At 41.3% G+C, this 10,414-nt stretch overlaps 1 non-coding gene across 1 annotated transcript; it reads left to right on the top strand.

Annotated features, from left to right (window-relative positions):
* The first annotated feature begins 10,308 nt into the window (after positions 1 to 10,308).
* On the top strand, positions 10,309 to 10,414 carry LOC111748470 (U6 spliceosomal RNA). Its single transcript, XR_002784192.1, has one exon. It is a non-coding gene; the product is annotated as a U6 spliceosomal RNA (small nuclear RNA).

Here is a 10,414-nt window from a genome sequence, read left to right as displayed (position 1 = left end):
CTTGCAGAGTCTAAACTTTTCTTTCTAATCCATCTTGCTTTCATGCTACTTTCTAGGGATGTGTCTTAGGCTAGGTTCTCTAGAGAAGCAAAACCAGTGAAGCATATACATATATAGATATATATAGAAAGATATAGAAAGAGAGAGAGATTTATAACAAGGAAATGGCTCACATGAAGTCTCAAGTCTCGGTCAGTCATTGGGCTGGAGGCTTCTCCTGACCCATAGCCTCGAGGGCTGATGAACCCAAGATCAGCAGGTCATATGGCAGGCTGCTGGCTCACAGGCTGTGGAGGCTGATGAATCTAAGATCGGCAGGTAAGATGGCAGGCTGCTGGCTCAAGTCCCAAGACCCAGGGTACAGAATACAGGATCCAGAACACAGCAAAAGCCAGCGAGCCTTGCCAGAAAGCCCATATATATTGGAAGCAGGCCGTACCCTCAAGGAAACTCCCCTTCAATTGATTGGCTACTCATAGTAGATCTCATCATGAAGGAGATTACATTATATCAGATCTCATCATGGAGATTATTGCATCATTACATAACTGCCAAACTACATCATAACTGCCAAGCCACTGAAACTCATGGCCTAGCCAAGTTTACACACAACCTTAACCATCACACAGTGCCAGGCCAAATAATTGGAAATCACTCAAAGGAGCTCGGAAATTTTCCTTAACACAGTTTGTTGAGAAAATAAGAAATATAATTAATATACTTAGGGTGCTTTCAATTACCTGCCTACTTGTTAGCTGCCATCGGGTCAGCCCCTAACTCATGACAAGCCCATACTCAATGGGGTCAGACTCTTCCATTGGCTGGTTTTCAGAAGTAAATTGTCAGGCCTTCCTAGTCTCTCTTAGTCTGGTCAGCGTCATAGGAACACACAAGCACCCACGGACAGACGAGTGGTAGCTGCACTTGAGGTACTTTGGTTGGGAATCGAAACCAGGTCTCCTGCACAGAGGCAAGAATTTTGCTTCTGAACCACCACTACCCTGACTACTAGTTGTTGTGTGCCATTAAGTAGATTCTGACTCATAGAGACCCTAAAGGACAGACTAGAACTGCTTCATATGCCTACTAGTATGTCTTATTAGTTCTAGGAGAGGGCCTATCCGGGGGAAAAAAAAAAGAACATGGAGGGTTTCTAAGCAATGCCTATTTTAATTTCTCTTTTTCTAGTAATGCAGACCACCATGTGCCTGTCAGTTTGTCGTACTATGGGGGCTTGCGTTTTGCTGTGATGCTGGAAGCTATGCCACCAGTATTCAGATACCAGCAGGGTCACCCATGGAGGACAGGTTTCAGCTGAGCTTCCAGAGTAAGACAGACTAGGAAGAAGGACCCGGCAGTCTACTTCTGAAAAGCATTAGCCAGTGAAAATCTTATGAATATCAGTGGAACATTGTCTGATATAGTGCTGGAAGATGAGCCCCCCAGGTTGGAAGGCACTCAAAAGATGACTGGGGAAGAGCTGCCTCCTCAAAGTAGAGTCGACCTTAACAACGTGGATGGAGTAAAGCTTTCGGGACCTTCATTTGCTGATGTGGCACAACTCAAAATGAGACGAAACAGCTACAAACGTCCATTAATAATCAGAACCTGGAATGTACAAAGTATGAATCTAGGAAAATTGTCAAAAATGAAATGGAATGCGTAAACATCGATATCCTAGGCATTAGTGAGCTGAAATGGACTGGTATATTGGCCATTTTGAATCGGACAATCATATAGCCTGCTGGGAATAACAACTTGAAGAGGAGTGGTGGTGCATTCACTGTCAAAAAAAAATTTCAAAATCTATCCTGAAGTACAACGCTGTCAGTGATAGGATAATATCCATACGCCTACAAGGAAGACCAGTGAATACAGCTATTATTCAAATTTACACACCAACCACTAAAGCCAAAGATGAAGAAATTAAAGATTTTTATCAGCTGCTGCAGTCTGAAATTGATCGAACATGCAATCAGGATACATCGATAACCACTGGTGATTGGAATGCAAGAGTTGGAAACAAAGAAGAAGGATCGATAGTTGGAAAATATGGCCTTGATGATAGAAACAATACCAGAAATCGAATGATAGAATTTTGCAAGGCCAATGACTTCTTCATTCCAAATACCTTCTTTCACCAACATAAATGGCGACTATACACATGGGCCTCGCCAGATGGAACACACAGGAATCAAATTGACTACATCTGTGGAAAGAGACGATGGAAAAGCTCAATATCATCAGTCAGAACAAGGCCGGGGCCAACTGTGGAACAGACCATCGATTGCTCTTATGCAAGTTCAAGCTGAAACTGAAGAAAATCAGAGCAAGTCCATGAGAGCCAAAATATGACCTTGAGTATATCCCACCTGAATTTAGAGACCATCTCAAGAATAGATCTGATGCACTGAATACTAGTGACCACAGACCAGACAAGTTGTGGAAGGACAATATACGTGAAGAAAGCAAGAGGTCACTGAAAAGACAGGAAAGAAAGAAAAGACCAAGATGGATGTCAGAGGAGACTCTGAAACTTGCTCATGAATGTCAAGCAGCTAAAGCAAAAGGAAGAAATGATCAAGTAAAAGAACTGAACAGAAGATTTCAAAGCATGGCTCGAGAAGACAAAGTATTATAACGACATGCGCAAAGAGCTGGAGATAGAAAACCAAAAGGGAAGAACATGCTTGGCATTTCTTGAGCCCAAGGAACTGAAGAAAAAATTGAAGCTTCGAGTTGCAATAGTGAAGGATTCTATGGGGAGATATTAAACAACGCAGGAAGTATCAAAAGAAATGGAAGGAATACATAGAGTCATTATACCAAGAAGAATTAGTCGATGTTCAACCATTTCAAGAGGTGGCATATGATCAGGAACTGATGGTACTGAAAGAAGAGGTCCAAGCTACACTGAAGGCATTGGCAAAAAACAAGGCCCCAAGAATTGACAGAATATCAATTGAGATGTTTCAACAAACGGAGGCAGTGCTGGAGGTGCTCACTCGTCTATGCCAAGAAATATGGAAGACAGCTTCCTGGCCAACTGACTGGAAAATATCCATATTTATGCCTATTCCCAAGAAAGGTGATCCAACCGAATGCAGAAATTAAAGAACGATATCATTAGTATCACATGCAAGGAAAATTTTGCTGAAGATCTTTCAAAAACAGCTGTAGCAGAAATTCAGCCTGGTTTCAGAAGAGAATGTGGAACCAGGGATATCATTGCTGATGTCAGATGGATTCTAGCTGAAAGCAGAGACTACCCGAAGGATGTTTACCTGTGTTTTATTGACCATGCAAAGGCATTTGACTGTGTGGATAATAACAAATTATGGATAACATTGCAAAGAATGGGAATTTCAGAACATTTAATTGTGCTCATGAGGAAACTTTACATAGATCAAGAGGCAGCTGTTCAGACAGAACAAGGGGATACTGACTGGTTTAAAGTCAGGAAAGGTGTACGTCAGGGTTGTATCTTTTTACCACACCTATTCAATCTGTATGCTGAGCAGATAACCTGAGAAGCTGGACTGTATGAAGAATGGGGCATCAGGATTAGAGTAATACTCATTAACAACCTGCATTATGCAGATGACACAGCCTTGCTTGCTTGCTGAAACTGAAAAGGACTTGAAGCACTTACTAATAAAGATCAAAGACCATATAGCGTTCAGTATGAATTGCACCTCAACACAAAGAAAACAAAAATCCTCACGACTGGACCAATGAGCAACAACATCATGATAAACGGAGAAAAGATTGATGTTGTCAAGGATTTCATTTTATTTGGATCCACAATCAACACCCATGGAAGCAGCAGTCAAGAAATCAAATGACACATTACATTGGGTAATCTGCTGCAAAAGACCTCTTTAAAGGGTTGAAAAGAAGGGATGACACCTTGAAGACTAAGGTGCACCTGACCCGAGCCATGGTATTTTCAATTGCAACATACGCATGTGAGAGCTAGACAATGAAAAAGGAAGGCTGAAGAAGAATTGACGCCTCTGAATTGTGGTATTGGCAAAGAATATTAAATATACCATGGACTGCCAAAAGAATGAACAAATCTGTCTTGGAACAAGAACAACCAGAATGCTCTTTAGAAGCAGGGATGGCGAGACCAGATCTTATATAATTTGGACATGTTGGCAAAAGGGATCAGCCCCTGGAGAAGGACATCATGCTTGGTAAAGTACAGGGTCAGCAGAAAAGAGGAAGACTCTCAATGAGGTGGATTGACACAGTGGCTGCAACAATGAGCTCAAGCATAGCAACAATTGTAAGGATGGCGCAGGATCGGGCAGTGTTTCGTTCTGTTGTACATAGGGTTGCTATGAGTCAGAATGGATTCTACGGCACGTAACAACAGCAACAACAGTAATGCAGAACCTGGTTTTGAACCATGTTGTCACCTTAACTGTTTCAGTTGGAGGAGGTGACAGTGCTGCCATTATCATGGCCATCAAACACTATCTCACCTCGGCTGTGGGTTCACCCGAGCTAATACCCAAAACCCAATATTCCCTTAGATGGGAGTAGTCAGAGTAGCCTTTGGGCAAGCTACAACTTCAGCTCTTTCCTAGTTTCATCTTTCTAGCTCTCCCTCTGACCTGACATTCCTGGAACTAAAACACTAACACTAAAACTAAAAAAACCCAGTGAGTTGATCCCAATTCATAGCAACCCTACAGGACAGAGTAGAACTCCCCATAGTGTTTCCGAGGAGCAGCTGGTGGATTTGAGCTGCCGACATTTTGGTTAGCAACTGAGCTCTTAACCACTGCACCACCAGGGCTCCACTAACAGTACTAGGGCCTAAACAATTAAGGAGATGCCCTTTATGGGAACTGAAAGAAAGAGGCCATTGACAGGGTTCTCTTTTCAATCATTGGGCAAGATGGAGAGGAATTTCCAAAGAAAATCTCAGGAGGTGAAATTCAAAGAGAAACTCCAAAAAGATTACTTGCCCTGCTGACTTAGCATTGTAACTTTTGTTTGTCCTGCCTAAAGCTCCACCCCTACAATCATAACCCAATAATTCCTTAGATTTGACACATCCAGATCCTCTCCTACTCCTTGGGGCAGGGAGAGTGATGGAGCCAGGAAAAGGACTCCTGAGCTCCTCCTTGTGTTTGGAGCATGTCCTATACATTCAGAACCAGATATAAAAAAAAAAAAAAAATTTTTTTTTTTTTTTTAAGATATAGATGTGTCAAATTGTGCTGAGTTGGGCAAAGCATCACTCAGTGCACATAAGTAAGCATTTATTAAGTACCACTCTCTACCTAGCCTGAGTATAAACTGAATCCAAGAAAATTCTATGGCCATAAATTTTTTCTCCTTGCAGAACTTGGTGCCTTTGGTAATCACAGTTCCTGATACGTTTCTAGCCTAAATTCCTTCCTTCCTTCTTTCTCTCCTTCTTTTTGCTTCTTTGCTTTCTTTATCCTTTCCTTTTTTCTTTCTTACTATCAGCACAGTGAAGGCACTTACCTTCCTTGTTTTGGATACAAGGGACATGTGATGAATATCTTAAGGTGTTTTTTGGTTTGTAGGGAGAGGAAAGCAAAACAGGTTATAGAAGTGCATTTCTGAGTGCCTTTGTAGGAAATCACACTTTTATTGGATGGAGTTTTTTTTTTATGGTAGGGAAAAATAAATAAAATAATGTGGCCAGCAAAATATTAGCATGTGTTTCTGATGAACTTCATTTCCTAAATTGGTGGTAGAATTTTTTAAATAGAAGGCATAATAAGCATTCTATAATTTGAAGATGTGCTAATCTACCTAATCATAGGAGTCTTCATAAGACTAAAATATTAGAAACATGCTACTTGAGCACTATATTCTTCATCAAAACTTTGGCTGTCTGGATCCCTCAAGAAAATAGTGATTTTGGACATAAAATTATCCAAATGTGTTAGCTGATTTTTTTAATGGAACTCATCCTATAAATGTACCATACATGTTCCAGGCTTCTTAGGCACAGGAAGTTGAAACCCATTTATCCTTCCTTCGACGGTTCAGTGTCATCTCTATAATAAGTTATTCTAATGTACAGTAGAGGTAGATTAATATAGCAAGGACCCCTGTCAGGCAGTGGACTCCCCTGGCTTTGATATTCCAGAAACTTGAATGATTCTCAGAGAGATACTAGTAAAAGTCTCAGCTCTGCATCCTGGCTTTCAAGGCTGATCCCCTACTTGCACACTCTGCTTTCACCTCAGTAACAACCTCACACCAGCCAGGCCCATCTCACCATCCTCAGTAATGGCAGATTCCTCCTCTCCTCCAAAGCTTTGATGGTACTTTTGATTTTACATGCCCCCACATTGCCTGGCATAAAACTCCCTCTCTCCTTTGCCTATTCAGATCATCTCTAAATTGCAGGATAACTCAAAGTCCAACTTTTCAGCAACTACATCTCCCCACAAGGTGATTCCACCACCTCCCCAGAAGTCTCCTACTGCACACTCTGTCCTACTCACTCAGACTCTTCCCTCTGTCTTACTCCACAGCAGGCGCATGGAGATACCTGTCTTATTTTGCCAGAGAGCTTGTAAGTGATTCACTTTCCCCAATACCTAACAGCGTGACGCCTCAGTCAAGTTTTCAGTCCTTCCTAAAATACATGAATCCAAAGGGCGGACTCTCTTTAATGCTAATTTTTGCTTTGAGTTTGCAACTTAAACTCACCCTCCTGTAAGTATATTTCAACATGAAGGAACTAAGGGCAAGACCTCAACTTCATATAATCCTCCACTCTAGTGAAGGAGTTAAAGCAATCAGATCACATCTATAAGTGCCGGCTGTTGTTTTCTCAACAGGGCCACTGAGTATTTTCCCAAGATTGCCCATTGACAGCCAGAATTTAGACACCAATTTTATAATATCTTCAAAAATATATATATATTTTTTTTCAACAAAAGATTAACAGAAGCTTGCTTAAACAATGTTTCCATTACTTGAGTGGTTCTAAGTACTTAAAGTATTCAGTTTAGATCCCGTTAATCTCCTGGTTGGGGCGGGGTAGGGGGGTGGGAGGGTAAATGCTAAAGCTCTTATCAGTGGGATTCTATGCACAGCCACATTCAGCTTGCATAGACATTAGCCCCCAAGGAGGTAATTTTTAACAGTCGTTAATTCAGATCTCCATAATTAGGAAGTTGGAATCATTTGGGTGGGCTGAGTTCCAATATGCAAAGCAAATACTGTGAACAAAATAGAGAAAAGGTTCAAACCATTTCAAAGAAATATTTTATACATACTTTATCTGCTAATTATAAACCCAGCTAACTATCACTATCATTTAGTTCAGTAGTTCTCAAACTCTAGCATGCATCAGAATCACCTTAGCCCTACCACCAACATTTCTGATTCAGTATATCTAGGCCTAGGGTCTGTCTGTTTGTTTTTTAGCCACATGGCTCACTGCCTCATCTCTTCTAGGTTTTTACTGAGATATCACCTTCTAACTGAGGTCTTCCCTGACTCGGTCGGTGGTTCCTGACCAACAGTAGTAACACCACCTGGATACTTGTTAGAAATTGAAATTCTTGGGCCCACCCTAGACCTAAAAAGGAAAAAAAAAAACAAAACTGTTGCCATTGAGTTGATTCCGACTCATAGCAACCCTATTCGACAAAGTAAAACTGCCCCATAGGATTTCCAAGGAGCAGCTAGTAGATTCAAACTGCTAACTTTTTGGTTTGCAGCCAAGCTCTTAACCACCACGGCACAGGTGAATATATGGGTGTTCTAAGCAGAGAGAACAGCCAGTGCAATAGTCTTTTGAGGTGAGACTATGCTTTGATGGTTTCAAGGAATAGTGAGTCTAGCATGGCTGGAATGGAGCCACGGAGAGGTCAGAAAGGTAGTGGGGAAAAAAGGGGGTGCAGATCATAAATATTCTTTAAGCAGGCAGATGCCAATGAGAAAGGGAAGTGGAAAATATTTAGATATGCCTGTCCAATTCCTCTCTCAAACTTAGGAATCATATAAGTCACTTCTTTTTACATGGGGAGAAATGGATAAAGGGGCAGAGAGAGGCCAGGAATGTTACTCTAATGGATGAGCCCTTCACACGGAGGGAAACATGGAATGAAGGCTATGTATCTTTGAATAGATAGCTGTGTATATGTGTACATGTAAATTTATCAGATGATTAGAACTGGAGCCAAACAGAGTGAGGAAAGTGATTATGTAAGCTGGATTCTAACAGTGGAGCAGGTGTTTTTCAAGCAAAGATCTCAGAAGTGGACAAAAGGTGAGGAGTCTGTGGTGTGAGGGTTAGCACGTAAAATAACAAGAAAGCAAGAAAGAGGATGGTATATTTAGCATACTGTGGGATGCTCAAGGTGACAGATCTACCTAACTTGTGAGTAAAAAAAAAAATCCTGCTGCCCTTGAGTCGATTCCAACTTATAGCAACACTGTAAGACAGGGTAGAGCTGCCCCATAGAGTTTCCAAGGAGCACCTGGTGGATTTGAACTGCCGACCTCTTGGTTAGCAGCTGTAGCTCTTAACCACTATGCCACCAGGGTTTCCGTAAATACTACAGGAAGCCCATCAAGCTAAGGGGCATGAGTTGTAGGCTGTAGGCAACGGAAGCATAGAGATTTTTGAGCAGGGGAATGAATGATCAGATTTTGTCTTTAGGGAGACAACTACGAACTAGAACAGTGGTTTCAAAGTGTGGTTCCCAGGCAGCAGCAGCAGCATCACATGGAAATTTATTAGAAATGTATACTTAAAAAAAAAAAAGTTGCCGTCGAGTCGACTGCGACTCATAGCAACCCTATATGACAGAGTAGAACTGCCCCATAGGATTTCTAAGGAGTACCTGGTGGATTCTAACTGCTGACCTTTTTGTTAGCAGCTGTAGCTCTTAACCATTACACCACCACAGTTTCCAGAAATGTATATTAGCTGTGGCGAAATAGTTAAGAGCTTGGCTGCTAACTATAGTAGTCAAATCGGGGCTTCAAACCGGTTCTTTCTGATTCGAACGTCTGCTGAGAATTTGCATTTCCACCCAGGTATACTGAATCGGAATCTACATGTTAACAACATCTTCAGGTGATTCTTATGTATAATAAATTTTGATACCCACTGTTCTACTAGTGGTTCTCAAAATTGGTCCCTAACAGCAACAGTAGCATCACCAAGGAACTTGTAAGACACGCAAATTCTCAACAGGAGTTCAAACTGGAATGAATCAGTTCGAAGCCCTGGTTCAAATCCACCCAGAGGCACCTCAGAAGATCTGCTTCCCAAAGATCACAGTCCTCGAAAACCCTCTGGAGCACAGGGTACTCATGTGGTCACCGTGAGTCAGAATCGACTCCACAGCACTGATTTCTGGTTTTACCCCAAAGCTGTTAAATCAGAAACTCTGGGGGTGGGGTCCATCAAGCCGTGCTTTAACCAGCCCCTCCAGGTGATACTGATGCACACTAAAATTAGAGAGGTACTCGACTAGAGTGAGAACCCTAGTGACAGATCAAACAATAGTCTAGAAGAAACTAAAGCTTGAATTTAGGAAGTTGAGGAGAGCAGAAATGGAAAAGAAATGCCCAAACCTAGATGCGTGTGCATGGACGTAGACGTGGAAATTTGGGAGTAAAATCTATCGAGAACCAAGGCCCTTTGGTGATTTAGTCTAACCAAGGAAGGTTAAGAGGTAAAATAGGCCTTTTTAGATAAATAAATGAATATAAAAGGGATGAGTAACAGAGTTGGGAATTTCAAAATATTAAAAAAAATTTTTTTTGATGAGTTTAAAATATAGACACCTGATCTGATCTTCACAGTGAAAGATCATGCAGAATTTCTTTACATATAGAATTTGCTTTCTGCTCCACCAAGAATCCAATGTGCAGGAAATAAGATAAGTCCTTTAAATTAGATCCCACTGGACCAATAAGCAGAACAGTGAAGCAGCTTTCCAAATTGGAAACTGCTTCTTTTATTACTATAATTCTTCAAATTGGGTGATTTGAGCCTAAATAGGGTCATCTTTGGACTCTAACTTACCTAGCTTAGCTGTCCCACTTAATTTTATACCCTGCAATCAAAATATTGGAAGCCCTGGTGGCATAGGGGTTAAGTGCAACAGCTGTTAACCAAGAGGTTGGCAGTTCTAATCCACCAGGTGCTCCTTGGAAACTCTATGCAGCAGTTCTACTCTGTCCTATAGGTCTCTATGAGTCGGAATCAACTTGACGGCAGTGGGTTTGGTTTTTAATCAAAACATAACTTTGAGGTCCAAAATATAAATTTAGAACTTCTAACTGGTGCTCACTTAGGCAGCACATATGCTAAAACTAGAATGATATAGAGAAGACTAGCATGGCCCCTGCTCAAGGACAACACAAGAATGGTGAAGCATCCCATATTTTT

This window comes from Loxodonta africana, chromosome 4 (genome assembly GCF_030014295.1).
Source record: "Loxodonta africana isolate mLoxAfr1 chromosome 4, mLoxAfr1.hap2, whole genome shotgun sequence".
NCBI lineage: Eukaryota > Metazoa > Chordata > Mammalia > Proboscidea > Elephantidae > Loxodonta > Loxodonta africana.
Note: the sequence above shows the minus strand (reverse complement) of the source record. Positions and strands in the feature narration are given on the sequence as shown.